This window comes from Spinacia oleracea, chromosome 2, assembly GCF_020520425.1.
Source record: "Spinacia oleracea cultivar Varoflay chromosome 2, BTI_SOV_V1, whole genome shotgun sequence".
Classification (NCBI taxonomy): Eukaryota; Viridiplantae; Streptophyta; class Magnoliopsida; order Caryophyllales; family Amaranthaceae; genus Spinacia; species Spinacia oleracea.
In genome coordinates this window covers 26,607,047-26,625,205 of record NC_079488.1, presented here as the reverse complement: position 1 = coordinate 26,625,205, position 18,159 = coordinate 26,607,047, and positions in this window count along the sequence as shown.

Genomic DNA, 18,159 nt, shown 5'->3' with positions numbered 1-18,159 from the left:
CTCATATCATTCTCATTAATCACAAACGTATATATAGTACAACTCAGTTACCTAAACCCTAGGTCACATATTAGGTAACATACCATAGTTAGGACTCTACAGAATATTCACAGAATAATATCTAATATATTAACATCCCCCTCAAGGTGGAGCATGAACATCTCGAATGCCCATCTTGTTCAAAAAAAACTCAAATTGCGCCTTCCCCAACGCTTTGGTGAAGATATCTGCTAACTGAACCTTCGTCGGCACATACGACAGACTGATGATCCCTTCCTTGATTGCATCTCGAATGAAATGACAATCTGACTCGATGTGTTTTGTCCTTTCATGAAACACCGGATTCTGTGCGATATGCAACGCAGACTGACTGTCGCAGTACATCCTCATACCTAGGTCGTGTGTCACCCCCAAGTCGCGCAGTAGTTGTTTCAACCACTTCAATTCACACGTCAGAGCTGCCATCGAACGATATTCTGCCTCCACAGACGACCGAGAAACAGTATGTTGTTTCTTGGTCTTCCAAGAAACTGGCGACATACCAAGTAACACAAACCATCCAGTCACCGACCGACGCGTCAGCGGACGACCCGCCCAATCCGAATCGCACCACCCCTCCAACTGCAACGCACTATCCGACCAGAGTAATATACCTTGACCCGGACACTTCTTCAAGTATCTCACTACTCGCAAAGCTGCTTCCCAATGTGCCTCCTTTGGTGCTTGCATGAATTGGGATAGGACATGTACGGAGTAATCGACGTCTGGTCGTGTGACAGCCAAATAAACCAGACGTCCGATCAGACGCCTATACTGCTCACCATCCGGCAGGTCTGGCCTGTCTGCCAATGCCAACTTATGATTCTGTTCCATAGGAAAGTCCACAGGCTTTGCTCCCAACAATCCGGCCTCTGAGATGATGTCGAGAGCATATTTTCTCTGACACACATAGAACTCTTGACTACTACGTGCCACCTCTAACCCAAGAAAGTACTTCAGAGCCCCAAGGTCTTTCATTTTAAAGCACTCCCTCAAGTATGCCTTAAAACTCTCAAGCGCAAACTTATTATTGCCTGCGATAATCATGTCGTCCACATAAATGAGCACACTCAGCTGCAACATACCTTTAGACGGAGTAAAGAGCGAATAATCCGACAGCGACTGTCGAAAGCCATAGTGCGTCAGTGCAGTCGACAACTTCTGGAACCAACATCTAGGTGCTTGTTTCAACCCATACACCGACTTTCTCATTCGACACACCTTGTCAAAGTTATTCTTCTGGAAACCAGGTGGAATCTTCATATAGATCTCTTCCTCCAAGTCACCGTGCAAGAAAGCGTTGTGTACGTCCATTTGATGCACGTCCCACTGTTTGACAGCTGCGACAGCTAGGAAAGTCCGAACTGTCGCCATCTTCGCGACGGGAGCAAATATCTCATTATAGTCCAACCCTTCCTCCTGATGATTCCCTAGACATACCAATCGTGCCTTCAGTCTCCACAAATTCCCATCCTCATCACGCTTCTCAGTATACACCCATTTACTCCCCAGTGCTTTCTTCCCTTCCGGCAAATTTTCCAACGTCCATGTCCTCTGTTCCTCCAATGCGTCGATTTCAGCAGCCATTGCTTGACGCCAGACGCCACCCCTCATGTTTCATCGCCTGTTTAAAACTCTTAGGAACTTGCCCTTCTTGCAATGCTTCTATATAATGCCTGTGTTTTGACGAGAAAAGCTCATAATTAACAAAATATGTGATAGGATAAGGAGTACCTGAGGGTGATGACGCCGTAGATGTATTGTCGGAAGTACTATATTTTTCCCGTATTGTATGTATCACGCAATCTTTCAGCTTTGTCGACGGAAACTTCGCACGCTTCCCCCTTCCTAACTCCGTATCCTCCGCACACTGCCTTGTCTCACTCTCATCATTACCCGTCGTCTCAACGACACCTGTCGTCGATGAGACGACGTCTGATTCCACTCGACTAGGTGTATCATGTTGTTGTTCCTCCCTCACAGGCGACGACACTCCCCTGTCGTCGCCACTGGTCAACGACACCTCCTCATTATCACCCGTATGCGACGACACTACCTCAGCCTGTAGGTGACGACACTCCCTCAGTATCACCTGTAGGCGACGACACGTTCTTAGGACACATAGTCCTATTCTCATCCAAACTCCAATGGTCAAACTCCCCATCACCATCATGCACCAGTGGCAACACATTCGATGCATCTGCGAAAGGAAACGTCCCTTCATGAAACCTGACATCCCGTGAGACGAAGAACTTGTGTGTCTCTAGATCATAAAGTTGCCATCCCTTCCTGCCAAACGGAAAACCCAGAAAAACACATCTGCGACTCCGAGACTCAAACTTATCCCCTTTACACCGTAGATTATATGCATAACACAGACACCCAAACACTCGGATAGGCACATACGATGGTGGTTTACCAAATAACATCTCATAAGGTGTTTTATTGTCAAGGACCGGGGTAGGTGTACGGTTTATCAAGTAACAGGCAGCCAAAACACATTCTCCCCAAAATTTTATCGGAAGATTTCCTTGAAAACGCAACGCCCTCCCAACAATCAAAATGTGTTGATGCTTTCTCTCGACTCTCCCATTTTGTTAAGGTGTCCCAACACACGACGACTCAAACAGAATCCCATGTTGATGAAAATAATTTTGCAAGCAATTGAATTCAGTACCATTATCACTGCGTACTACTCTACGGGATCGGTTAAACTGACACTTAATCATGGCAACAAAATTAAGAAATGTCGATTCAACTTCCATTTTATTACTCAGTAAATAAATCCAAACACCTCTAGAATAATCGTCAACAATGGTAAAAAAATACTTTGCCCCTCAAGACGAGGGGGTCTTGTAGGGTCCCCATAAATCAAGATGGACCAATTCAAATGTGCGACTAGCACGGCTATTACTAACGGGAAAACTCTCTCTACATTGTTTTGCCCTCGGACATACATCACAAATTGTTTTATTCTTCCTAATCTTATGACTCACATGAGGAAGTAACTGCAATACTCTTTCCGACGGATGCCCCATCCGTTGATGCCACAAGTCGACCACACACTCCACTGCTAGCACACGAACCCTCGGGGCCCCACGGAAAAAATATAGTCCTTGTCGATCACCCACGCCAATCACCATCCTCGTCGAGCGGTCCTGAAGAACACACATTTTGTTAGTAAATTGAGCAGCACAATGTAATTCGTCACTTAATTGAGTTACAGAAATTAAATTGCAGTTCAATTTAGGCACAAATAGAACGTTATCGAGCACGAAACCATCCTCCAAGACCACCGAACCATATTGATTTGAATTTGCAGGTTGACCGTCTGGTAACACAACCTGTTGATTGCTTGATGTTTTGATATTTCTTAGAATTGAAATATCACCTGTCACATGATGTGAGGCCCCACTGTCAACAATCCATCGTAAATCAAGATAACCTTGTAACTTGTTTGGTGGTCGTGACAAGATGTCAACAATTTGCTGGACCTGCTCCTTCGTCAGACCAACAAGCTCATGATTGGTTGTCGTCACTGCTCCCTGCGATCCGCCTCCACTCGTCACAATGGATGTCGCCCCTCCTGTGGTATTACTCACGGCATTGGCACGAGCGACACCATTGGTCGACGATGCTGCCCCACGAGCTCCTCTGCCTCCTCTAATCGACGTCCTGCCTCCTTGACCATGCCCTCTTCCACCTCGTTTCTTCTCATCCCACCATTTGGGAAATCCAATCAGCCGATAACAAGTTTCTTCCTCATGACCCTCACGATTGCAATGACCACAAAATCTGTCACTCGCATCTCCCGTCCTCGACCGACCCTTAGTCTCGACCTTGAATGCCATGGCACTCTCCGTCCCTCTCATTGCCTTGGCGCGCATGGTCTAGGTATTCATAACCGTCTGGTATGCCTCGTCGAAACGAATAAACCGGAGTTCCAAGAAATTATATCTTCTACCAAGACATTTACTGAGGAAGCAGAAGCCCAGGCCTGGCAACGGCGATCTTGCTAACAGTTGTGCACGAATGGCTTCATAGTGATCGTCTAGGCCAATTAAGAAATAGTGCAGACGATCTTCATCATGAATGTCCCCCACCTTCTTCGCTATGTTGCACGTGCAACCCGCACATATACACCTTGGAACTCGTGCATACTGTACGTACTCCTTTCATACCTTCGACAAGCGGCCATAGTACTCCATGACGCCCTCAGACGTGCCCTGCTTGCAGCCACTCAGAGCCATCTTAATATGGCAGGCCCTAGTGCCCGACACGACGCAATACCGCGTCCTCAAATGACTCCACAACTCGTGAGCAATATCAAAGTCTTCCATATTCGAACGCAAACTCTCGTCTATGGTGTTTGTGATCCAAGACACCACCATCGAATTGACCGCAATCCAATGTTTCATATTCGTCGCTTCCGTAATGGGTTCCTTCACAGAACCATCAAGAAAACCAATTTTGAATTTTGAAATCATCGAGCGACGAACGGCTTTGGCCCATTCATCGTAGTTCGACGCTCCTCTCAGTTTCACAGGGGTGATAACAATACCAGGGCCGTCGCCTGACCTGAGATAGTAGTCTAGGTCGACGGCGGCGACGATGACCTTTGGTGGTGCCTCCTCATCGGAACTCATGGTGATACTTAAGGAATTGTTAACTCCTAATCTCAATACTCAACGAGCGAAGAAATTCGTTGTTCTCAATACTCGGCTACACTCTCTCGAATTCTTGCGGAAAAAAAATCTAGGGTTTTTAACCTAGGCTCATGATACCATGTCAAATATTGTGTAATCTCGTATCATTCTCATTAATCACAAACGTATATATAGTACAACTCAGTTACCTAAACCCTAGGTCACATATTAGGTAACATACCATAGTTAGGACTCTACAGAATATTCACAGAATAATATCTAATATATTAACAACATTTTTTATTTCATATACGACTTGTTTATATAATGATTTTTAAAGTTTATGTTTTACTACATTCTACATTCTTTATCTTTGAACATGAAGTTTTACTATCTTACGCTCTTAAGTCTTAGGAGTGTCTCACACCATTTACACATTTCTACGCACTTTATCTTAATTTATCCATTTTTTCATACACTCAACTACATTTATACATACATTTTCTTCATTGTCTGCCTGTTTGTGCTAATGGTAATTGTAAAAATCATTATGAAACATGAGTAGTAATATGCTAAAGAGTACATACATGATACATGCTCGTCCTACGCATTACAATGTACGCGAGAGGGTGAAAAATAGAGCGTAGCTATATACTTATATTATACTCCATCTGTTTCTAAAAACTTGCAAGGGTTTGATTTTCACATTATTTTCACATTAACTTTGGTCACATTTTTTTAATCTCATTTAATATATATATATATATATATATATATATATATATATATATATATATATATATATATTTATCAATATATTTATATATATTGATAAATGTGTCAATCAAATTGTTACAAGTATTGAAGAACGAAGATATTAGTTATAAGCTCTATTTTAAAGATGGATATAGAAAATGAGTACCTATCATGTTTTTAGACTATAAGTAATTAATTAAGTTCATCACTTCATCGCATGAATATATTGGTGCAAGAGAAGGGTTCCACGTGACACATAAATATTCTTATGCTATATCTGTATATCAAATGCAAGACTCGTGCATGCTTTTCTCTTAAAAAAAAGAAAGTTATACAAAGTTCTTATCAAGCTTTTACACTATAAGTTAAGTTTAACACATGAGTTTGGTGTAAGAGAAGGATTCCACATGACACATAAACGTTATTCATTAGGCAATATCAAATGCAAGACTCATGCATGCCTTTTAAAAAGAAAGAAAGGTGTACATGAGAATTACTTATCATGCTTTTACACTATAATTAAGTTAACTCTTAATCACCAACCCACTTAGTTATGGTATGATCACAGTAATATAGGACCACTAAACAACTGATCAGTACGGTGTTTTTGGACCTTCACATTTAAGGGCTGTCAAATTGGGTCAAGTAATGGGTCATATCGATTCGGATATGATGGGATAATGTTTTATTTGGGATCATTGTGTTTATGCGGAATGAATGTGTGAATTTTTTTCCGGCCACTTCGATTTTTGTCGGAATATCGGTTGGACCGAGTTAGTTTTTGACAGTCTAGCTAGTGATTTCACCGTAATTACAATGACTAAAAGTAAGGATTTTGTAATTGTATATATACGCTTCAGAGACGACGTATATGTATATATATTCCATAGTTAAGAAAGAACATACACTATAACATATAAGATCAAAGAGGGCGAAAAAAGTCGCCCTCTTAGATCAAATTATCGCCCTGCTAAGCTATAAGGGCGACCTTAGAATCGCCCTCAAGGTCGCCCTGTTATTGTCGTTGTCTTAGCTTTTCAGGGCAAACATTAAAAGTCGCCCTCTTTGGGTGAGATCTAACAGGGCAACTTTCTTCGCCCTCTTTGGTTTATTCAAAAAAGGCATCCATAATCGCTCTCTTTGGTAAGAATCAAGGACGGCAGAGTAATTTGGTCGCCCTATTAAATCATATCAAGAAGGGCAAGTGTTTTGCCCTCTTTGTTCAATATCAAATACAACAACTAAAGTCGCCCTCTTTGATAATTATTTTATTTTTAAAAAAATAATCTGATAGGTAGGCAGGAACCTGATATAGGACAATGACATAATTCATACCACAAACAATAACAAATCTTTGCACATTCGAAAGAACTTTTACAGCCTCCAAAAAATCATCTATATATATTTCCTGAGTGCAGCAAGCCAACAACTTAACAAAATAGTTCATACAACTTCATAAAGCTCCTAAGCATAACTAAGTATGTGAAGCTAGCAGGAAAACCAACTTCTCATGCAACAAAAGATATCCGATCAGCAGACTCGTCAAGGCCAAAAAAACATATTTCCTGTAAACAAATATAGAACAATTAGTTTCATGTATTTTCTCTCTGGTAAACACAAAAAAGAAAGCATACTTAGAACAACTATTAGTCCACTAGTAGACAATGTTTGCTCTTCCAAGACACAAATGAATCAGATGCATCCATTATGTTATAGAGACAGAAAATACGGAGATGAGCAATTCCTACGTTGACTTGCTTTGAATATGCAGCACCATGTCATTCGTGTTGGGGATTAATGGTAACAAAAATTTGTAGAATAGCAGCCTGATGGGAAGCACTAAACCAGTTAAACCAAACCAAAAAAGCAAGAACACCACTTGCTAAACCAAAATAATAACAGTAGCTAGCCATAAAAAATCCTAATAGCAGCATGTCTTCAGCACAATCTAACAACCATGAGTGCAGCATGATGCACACACAACCATGACTGCAGCATGATGCAAAGATGGAATTATATAAATAACAAGTGCCCAGATTTGTCGTAATACTTCAAACCGTTGACTCCAGCATTGTTCAAAAACACCAAATCTCAAACAAATCTCAGCATAAATCGGGCTTTTTCGAACAAATTCCCGAGGTTACGAACTAAGCATAAACAAAGTTGAGAAATTCAATCAATTTTCGACTAAATCAGGATAATCTAGGAAGGAATTCGGGAGAGAATCAGGAAGAGAGAGGGCAACGAAAAATCTGAGCATCGATTGATTTTTTTCTAGGGAAAACGATTTTGGGATTTTAGGGGTTTCTTGAAGAACTCTGGCAGAAGAATAGGAGAGTCATAATAGCGGATAACGAATTTGGGATTTTCGAGGTTTATGTTTTATTATTTTAATAAAGGTATTTGATCAAAGAGGGCAGTTCTTAATACGCGTTGTCGTATTATATCAAATAGGGCGACAACACCAAATTCGCCCTTATTGTTCAAGGGTACGACAACGAAAACTTGTCGCCCTAGTTGGTTTATTATTTAAAGGCGCTCATTCACTCGCCCTTTTTGTTTAAATAGTAACGCCCTCTTTGCTCTTCGTTTTTGTAGTGATATGAAGTATATTTTTGTACAATATCAATCCGCATTGCATATGTATGTCAAGTTTCTCATATTAATATATTGATTAATCCTTTTATTAGTCTTAGTAACCTTGTAAAACTATTTAAGATCCGTTATATTGGTTGACACGATGATAATATTATATCGGAGACAATAGGATATAAGATGAAACACAAATTGGGACAAGAGAGAGTTCAATTTGCTTCCGACTGCATGTACATAACACCCTAGCTTGTGTAGAAATAATAATGACAACCCTAGCTAGGCTTTTTAAGTTTTTCATTAGATATGTAGGGTTAAACCCTTTAAATCGCACTAGCGTAGTGCACCAAGGAGATTTAAGTGAAGGGGATATACATGAATTAATTTGAGGCTTAAAATTTAAGTTTTAGTGCTCCGAAGTTAATGATATCACTATATCTATATATCATGGTTCCAAATGCAAGCTCATCAATGAGTAATGGATGTTGTTTTCACTTGGCAATTATAATCACATGTTTTCTTTTAAACAACATAAAAAAAAGTTGATATATTCAACTTATAGGACCGTAAATAAGCATGGGTACGCATGTTTCCTATGAGATCGTAATACGTATAACACTGCTAATGTCAACATTTAAAAAAATAATTATACGATGACAAATTGTAACTATTTGATTAGAAAAACTAATTAATTGATTAAAAGATGTTACTACTCTGTATTTGATTAGAGAATAACTGATTATAAATTAACTGATCATAATACTAGATAACAATTTGATTAGAAAATACAACTATTTGGTAAGAAAATGGTCTTATACATAATACTAAGACCGCAATATATAAATACATTTTTTCTTTTGTAATTTAATGCATTCTTTATATTGGATATAATTTAGTATTATTATTGTATGTCAAAATAAACGTCGATATGTGAAGGTTCAGTAAAAATTGATATTTTCATATTTAACTTCTTATAAGACTAAAATATTTTCCTTATAAAAAAACAATATCCAAAGAGTACAATATAAAGCTTTTATCACTAAAAAGAATGATACCCTTTGAGAAGTCCAAGTCATGATTATTACCTAAATATTCTATGGTAAGTAATAATTTGTTTATTGTTAGTACTAGTGTACTACTACTACACTAGGAGTCAAATATTATTTGGAGTTCATGAGGAGGTACGATCAATATTACTAAAAATGTAAAATTCATATCATGTTCATCGACTAATCGGGTGAGAGATTAATTAGTAGTCACTTGAATAATTAAAATAACTTAAGAACTAGATTTGGAGGGAGATATGTAGATTTTGTTTGGCAATTAGAGGTTACATAATTATTTGCATCAACGTACTGTTAGTCTTTAGTTATTTTGACTGATCGATTGCATGCATTATAATTAGTTATTTGTGTAAAAGTGTCTAATAAGTAATTGTTATCGGATTGGTATCATAAGCTAGCCTTGACTGATCAAAATTAGAATGCCACGATACAAGATGAGTACAATTCTTTAATGAATGCAGGGACATAAGATTTAGTGCCTAAACCTACGTGGGTGAATATTGTGAATTGTGTGTGGCTTTTTTCTCATAAAGAAAATGACAATGGTGACCTTCTATCACTACAAGAATTTGTATCTTTAACGACAACCTAATTACGACGGGTCAAAAATCCTGTCGCAAAAGGCTTTTGCGACGGGGCTAACAACCAAATAATGACGGGAATAAACGTCGTAAATGTCTTTTACGACGGGTTTACGACGGATTTACGACGGGATTTCTATTAACGACGGCCCCCTTTCATGACGAGCTCGCGACAGGAAATCCCGTCGTTAATCAACGATTATTGGCCTTTCGCGACGGGATTTCCCGTCGTTAATAGTACAATTTCTTGTAGTGTATGACACAAGTTAGACGTGTTTGTAATGACAGGTAGCAGGAAAAGAGCGTTTTGTGATGAGACTTTTAGCACGTCCGGTTGCTAAGCCAACTAAAATTCGCACAGTTCTAGGTTTGGTTATGACTCGAAAGTGTTCATTCATCAACTAAATGTAAAAAAATGCTTTCCTTTATGCACCAAGCTCCAGGATTCGTTGAAAGACGGTTTCCAAATACGCATGCTTACTGCGTAAGGCACTTTATGGTCTTAAATAGACTCCTCGTGTGTGTTATCAAAGTTTTACTAAATTTTTCTTTACTGCAAATGAGTTTTAGCATTGCTAAGAATGATACAGTACATCATTATTTACCTTCAGACAGGATAATGACGTGGTATATCTACTTCTTTATATTGTTGATATTATTTTGTGCACTTTCTCGGACGATCTACAAGACAAGTTAGTCTCACATTTGAAGACATAATTTCCTACAAGAGTCGTCAAATTACTTTTGGGGGATTTAAGTCACTCATACTCCTTCCCTTATGCTTCTAATTCTAGAGCGTACGGACATGGAGATCTGTAAGCCTGCAACTACTATTATCAGCGATCAACCAAACAATCTCACCGATCATAATGCACACACATGTATTTGTTTCATATCCTATCTCAACCAAACAACTTAGTGTACTATTTACTCTTTAATAAAAAGATCAGTTGGTTTAAAAGAAACAACCAATTAAGGTCATTCAATCATGAGGTGAAGAAAGTGTCAGGAAGATTTGAAAGGTCAAGTGTTATGAGACAAATCTTCTTAATAATTAAGACACATCTCTTCAATATCATCGAGTTGCAGGATTTTTGGCTCTTGCCACTTCTTGGCGTCGAGTTGCTAGTGTCCGCAGAACTTTTGCCACGCAACAATTAGGTGCATATTGGTTGGTCCCATTATAATTACCTAACCTTTCATTTATTATGACTTAGAACATTAAGAAACGGTGGGAGTATTATAATTACCTCACGTTTTGTATCAAACGGGGTTAAAATTTATCATGGGGTGTTTGGTCATGAGAGGGTAATTTGGAGAATGAAGAGTTTATTGAGAAGAATTAGATGTATGGCCATTTCAAACAACGTTCAGTCATTCAGAAGAGCTAGAGCTTTTGGATGAAAACCTGATTTGGAAAATGACAAGTTCGTGTCCTACATATTCCTTCCCGTTATCAAATCACTGACATTTTTACAAAAGGACTTCCGCTGGTACTCTTTAATAATTTTTCGGGACAGTATCAGTGTATGCAAACCTCCGACTTCAACTGCAGGGGTGTGTTAGAATATATAATAATGTCTTTATTATGTGCTTAATCTTTGTGATTGATTGCATAATCTTTGTAATTGATTGTAATTAAAATTGATTCATGTAAATATTCGTTAGTCATAGTTATTAAATTAGCACTACCTTGTACCTTATATAAATACATAATCAAGGAATAATAATGACTCGGGGAACATCTAATTCCTTTAGAAAAAGCTCCATAGGACTTTGTCCTAATATTGTCGAAAAATGCATCTCTTACAGTCTTACCCACCTACCTCAGTTTATGTCAATGTGTTTAAAGGTTATTGTAGGCAAATGAGAAATCCAGGGAAGAATTTTACTATATTCCAAGAAAATCAACTTTAAAAAATACGAATTTTCTTGGAAGAAGTAAAAATTTCTTTGGATTTGACACCTCCCGTCATTGTACATATTAAACGACAAACATCTAACTTACCCAACACTTTACACAACAAGTAATTCAATAAACTAGCAAAATCAACTAATACAAATAACTAACATCTAACTAACAACTAATCAAATCAGTTAACGTCTAACAATTACTATGATAGCATGTATTCATCCATGATGTGTGACCAAGTCATGTTAGTATATTTTTTTTTCTCAAGATAAATGATTAATTGCTTTTGAATTGATTTTTGCTAAAACTTCCCCCTCCCCGCTCTTTCTCCTTTGATGTGAGTTTTAACTTTCAACCAACAACTCAACTGATGTGAGCGCATTTGCTAGATCGGTAACAGGTTGGGCATGGATCAATTGGGATTTGGGATGGCCCGCACACAAGAGCACAAGACACTAATGTTGGCCTTGCACGACATAAGAGACATGTTTACTGATCATGGATTGACATGAGCACGAAGGGATCGGACGGCCTGTTTATTTATAAAAAATATAAAATAAAACAAAAAGAACGGAGTAGAAAATTCTCAAGGGATCAGACATGTCACAAAAGTACATGGTTGGGTTGCATGTACACACATTCTTTTAAAGGAAGATATGCGGGTCTAACAAGACACGACTTTTCCTTGAGTTGTCACTAAGCCACGAGGCTTGCTAGCTAGTTAGCTAAACATGTGTGATCCTTGTCTAGCTCTAAATTATGCATGAGGATTAATGTTCCAAAGTAAAAGCATGTTAGCTCTATCAGCATGACAACATGTAATATATCGTCGTAAAACATAAAAAGGCCAAATAACTCATAATCTTAATATATTTCGAACCAAATTAATCTGAACTAACGTAATCCAACCAGCTCAATTGCTAGCTCTATTAAGTATCCCAAGTCACCATAAAAGTCAACTCCACTCTCTTAAATCCATTTATCAAGGCTAAGGAGGAAGGGGGTTATAAACAAATTAGTGGAAACCATTTGTAAAACGAAAAAAAAGGAAAAAGTAATGTGTGTTTTTAATGAAAATGATGTAAAGATAATAGTGCAACCATCGTGGGAAACAATAGTAGATCAATAGAGGTAGCACTCTATAAAGCTAAAACCCAAGTTGGTTCTTACATCACCTAATTATCTCTTTTATTTTACCTACTTTTCTCCTTTCAAAGTCAGCGACTTAATTTAGTGGAATACTCCCTCTATCCTGAATACTCGAAACGGTTTAACCGACATAAAGTTTAATGCATTGTAATTGACTTATTATTTAATTAGATGATAGGTTATAGTGGAGTATTTTTTAATGGGTGATGATAAAGGTCGCAAGTTGCGACAATATTTAGTTGTCGCAATCTTACGTGTCGGAGTTTAATTGGTGCATATATGCGCCACGTAGGCTATAAGTCATCATAATATTTTTACTATCAATGCAAAAAATTTACTATGAAAGTATGTAAATAAGGTAATCGGTATAAAGAAAGAAACAAATTAGAATATTAAGATTTTCCTACCTTTATTTTTAACATGTATAATAAGATATATAAATTAAATATTTTAGATTCCAATTTAAATCATGACACATAAGCATGCCATGTCATCATTGTGACACGGCTTAAAGGTCGCATGTTGCGACCTTTATCATTTTCGTTTTTTAATATAGGTAGTGGGATGTGTGTCAAACTTTTAACAGGATAAGTGTACGGGATACTCCCGTTGGCCCATTTCTATACCAGAACATCATATTCTAGTATTATGGGCCCAAAGAGTAATAAGGGCCAAGGCCCAATCCATGACCTAATAATCTAAAACCCCTATAAATACTCATTTATGGGGGAAGGTAAAGAGGACTTCTCTACACTCTCTACTCCCTCCTCTCTGTACTCCATCTCTTTATGATATATTACTAATGTTGGGCGTCGGAGGCTCCGATCCGGGGAACCTCCCTCGGGTTCGGAGTTCACTTTGCAGGAAATCACCTCCACATTCAAGATACGAAGATCCGACCACACCACCCGATTTCAATACCGGAACAACTAGCGCTAGAAGGAGGGGCACAATAACATACCATTGTGCCCAGAATCTCTGAACAAAAAAACCCATTTTCATTCCTTCAGATCTACAAAGAAACTTACCTGAATACTCACCCATTCCCATCCTTATCGAAAACTAAGCAAAAATAAAATAAAATAACAAAAAGACCCTTCCATATCTCTCTTCTCGAGCATAGCAAACTGCTCACAAAAACCATTGCAAAATCAAATTCATATCTTAATTTTAAAGCAACTTATGTTACCCCCTTTGAACCATCGCAAATTCTATTACCCAAAAATCAATAAATTCAATCTCAAATTTGGAAGGTGGGAATTTCATATATCATGAATAACTAGAAAAAATCCCCATTTTTATGGAGTAAACCTGTTCCGAGTATGGAACTGGGGGAGCCCTGCCAGGAGATGTCGCCCTGTCAGACAGAACGAACGTAAGCTAACCTCGGGGGTTTAACCGAGGAAACCCCCTCCGATGCCTAAGTCAGCAAATGAGATAATACTCTAGAGAGAGAAAGTAGAGAGGGTTAAGAATTGTACTTGTCTTTAACGTGTCCGCAAATGAATGGGGACGGCAGTATTTATAGGCGTACTATTCAGTACTTTGGCCTATTCAGATGTTGCCGCGTGTACGCTAGTGATGTACTTGTTGTTTGTCCTTTTGCTTAACGACGTATCTATGTTGTCGTCTAGCAGGTCGTTTCCCCGCAGACCTGAGGGTCTGTGAGGTTCTTGAGGACTTGTGGTACTTTCAATAGGTACTTCCTGCGGTTGTTTTGCTTGATCTGTCTTATCAGATGTCCGATGGTCTGCTGTGACATGGATGATCTGCTAGGTTACTTCTACTCCGTACAACTAGTCCCCAAGAGTAGGGCTGACTGCTTGGAGTTAGACCTGCTCTTTCAGTGTTTTTTGGCTGCATCCTGTACAACTAGTCCCCAAGAGTAGGGCTGACTATTTGGAGTTAGACCTGCTCTTTCAGGTCATAACCTGTGCGAGTGGCTGTACGTATCTTTTTTTTTTTTTTTTTTTTTTTTTTTTTTTTTTTTTTTTTTTTTTTTAAACCGTCGTGGTTTTACTGTAGTTAGCATTTTGAAAGGAAAATAAACCGTCATGGTTTATTGCGCCCCACGTGTCCTCCATCCAGGTAGGTGACTCGAAGGGTCTTCCAATCTTGGCCGTTTATTTCTTCTTTTAAATACGGGTCTCCGTCATTTTCTTCTTCTCTCTCTTCTTTCTTACCTTCTTCATTTTCTTACTCTCCTCTAACTTCACTTTGCTGCGAACTCAATCTCGCCATTTTTCGAGCGCTCTAACTCCAAGCTCTTTGCTTTCTTGTGTTTTCTTGTTATTCCGGTGATTGCGCATCCGTTGGTGGTGGTGTTTTCTTCTGAAATTGTCGAGGTTCTTTGGGTTCGCGTTTTTCTTCGAGGGTTTCTAGTCCGCCATTGTTGAACCTTTCTCTTCGCCTTTCTCTTTTCCAGGTAATTCTTTTGCTTTTTCCTTGTTGTCTTCTTTGGTTTTGCATGTACCTTCAACTGTTTTAGTAGTTTTTGTGAGTTTTTTGTGGTATGTGTTCTTTGAATGAAATGTGGGAGTGTTTGTGTTTTCTTGGCTTCGCCATTTCTGCGCTTCTTGGAGCTTTTCGTCTTCTTCTTCCTTTTCTCTTTTTTTTTTATATTACATGTATGTTTCTATGTCGTTTTGCTCTTTTTTCGCTGTCGTTTTGTCTTGAATTTTCTCTTTCTACCCTTTGTTTATTCTTCTTTCTTTCTTCTTTTTTCTTTCAGTCAACATGTCTGATACCTCTGATAGTGCCAACCCTAGTAGCCCTGGGTATATGAGTGATTCTTCCGAGCCATACTCTCCTTCTTCCCCTTCCTCTGTCTCTTTACCCTCTGATGAAGAGGCTAGGACAATAGCAGAGAATAGGACTAAGTCTATGCATGATACCATTTCTCGTTCTGAGCCTGCGGTGATATCTATCTCCAGTGGTTCTTCCTCTGGGGGTGTGTCCCCCGTTGCTGGCAGGGCTACGCCTGTTGTGTCAGGGCCTACTCCTGCCCTTCGTCAACGTCTTAGAGAACTGCGCCATGAGCATTTGGCCAGTGCGGTTCGATTGAACCCTCCCCCTAATGCCCCTATTGGGCTAGACATCCAACCCTTGGCAGAAGTAGCTTGGTTGGACAGTTTTGATCAACTAGACGGGCCTTTTATTGGGAGTACTGATGGGTCGTTGCATGTTTACCGCAGACGTTCTTCGATGGCAACTGGTTCCGGCAGTGCTTCTGGTGACGCAGAGCGTTATGTAGAAAACCCCATCCTCGAGGAGGTGGAGAACCTGCGTCCCTTTCCCCTGTATGTTGAGGAGGATGTGCCCGTTGGTCCGACCGATGAGTATCTGAGCCCTGAGGTTTCTTTTGGTCCTTTAAACGCTGCGCCAGATACGGACTGGCTCAAGGCAGCTCGCCAGCATGACTATCCCGGCGTTGGAAGGGAGCTTTATGCCTTTCCTTCTGGGTATGAGTTGGTTGTTCCCGCAGATGATGCTCGTATTACTGCTCCTCCTCCTGGTCATATTGGGCTGTACTCATACCATCTGGACTTCGGTCTGCGTTTTCCCCTTGATCCAACCTTAACCAAGTTTCTGAAGGCATTCAATGTCTGCTTGGCGCAGCTGCATCCTTTCGCTGTGAGGACCCTAATTTGCTATCTCTGGGTGGTGCGCTTCAAGGGTTTCCCTGAGACCCTTTCTTTGTGCAAACGGCTGCATTGTGTCCGAAGCAGCGATAACAAGGAGGGAAGCATTGGTTGGTTTACCACCTACACTGCTCGGGGCAAAATGACCTGCTTAGGCAATCCCACTGGGCAGAGGGATTGGAAGGGTCGATTCTTCTGGCTTCGAGTTCCCGCTGACTTTCCTCTGCCTCGTACCTTTGTTTCTCCAAATGGCAAGATGGAGGGTGTGGAGGTTTTGGTTGGTCATAACTTGGAGGACGCTGCTTATGAGTGGTTTGACTCAGTAATTAAGCGCGACGCGAACGGAAAGGACGTCGGCCGTGCCCCCAAGAACTGGCTGCCTCAGTCGATGTATATTCTGCGGAATGATGTTCTTTCCGCTATGCACTTGTGCAACACTCATCCTCATGGTACATTTTTCTTTCTTTTTTGTTCTTTTTTGTACTTAGCTTTTTTTTATGGAACCCCTTGATATGAGCTCCCTGGGTTTAAATAACATTTTCTTATGCTTCCTTGTCCTGCTAGGTCGTCAACACCTTGATATGAGCTCCCTGGGTTTAACTGCTGAAGGAACCCCCCAGACTAACGAGCCAGCTGAAGACCCCGCCAATGCTTATCGTACTATAGCTGATGTTGTTGGCGGACGCAGAGCAAGCTCTCGACGGACTGTTCGAGGGGGGAGTTCTGCTGCTAGTCGTACTGCTAGAGGTGGGGGTTCTGTGGCTAGCCGCACTAGCAGAGGGGGAGGCTCTGCAGGAATAACTGCTGGGGCGAGCACCTCGACGCCACGTTCTGCCCCTGTTTCTCGGGCTACCCCTTCTATATCTGCCTCTGCTCGGCGTGGTCAGACCACTCGTGGAGGGGGTAATATTGCGGGCCAACGTCGGCCTCGCCCTGAGACGGAAAGCGTTTCTGTTGACGCTACGCGAACTGCTGCAGATCAATTGCGGTCTGCTCAACCTGACAAAGTCGTGAATTCCTCTATCTCCGAGCAGGTGGAGATCGTGACCGAAGAGCAGGACGTCCCTTTTGTGCAGCGCCCAGGTAAGCGCATTTGCACTGGGGAGGGTTCTCGCTCGCAGGAGCAGGCCCAAGCTTCTGCCCCTGCTAACCAAAGCACCGCTTCTCTTCCTACTTCATCTGCTGCTCTTGCTGCTTACTTGGAGGAGCAACTGAGGTTGCCTGAGTCTTCTGTTCCTGCTTTTGTGAACATTAGGAACAGGGAATTTCTGGAGAAGGAGACCATTGATGTTCGCCCTGCGGTGAACCCTGAGTTGGCTGCCTGTTTCTCCCCTGCGCCGATTAGCGATGACATCTTCGTTCCTCACTGGGATGTTAGAGCTAACGAGTCTTTGTATGCCAGCTTCCCAGAGAAAGGCGGAACGTTGGCATACCGGATGTTGAAGGGGTTAACACTGCCAGCTGACCGCCCTCTTGAGCGTGTTTATACCCCTGGGGCTAACGCCTGCCAGAAGGTGCTAGAGGTAAGAAGCTTTTGAATCTATGCTGTTTTTATGCTTAGCCATTTTTTGCGTGTTTTTGTACTTAGCCATATATATATATTTTTTTTTTTATATTTGCAGGCTGGGGTTGCTGTGAAGGAGCTCTGTGACTTCTTTTTCTTCTATCAGAGGAAGCATGATGAACATCTTGCTCTTCTTGAAGAAAAGGACAGGAAAATCCGAGACCTGACCCTGGAAAACGAAAGAGCATCCTCCTCCCTCACTATTGCCAATGCCA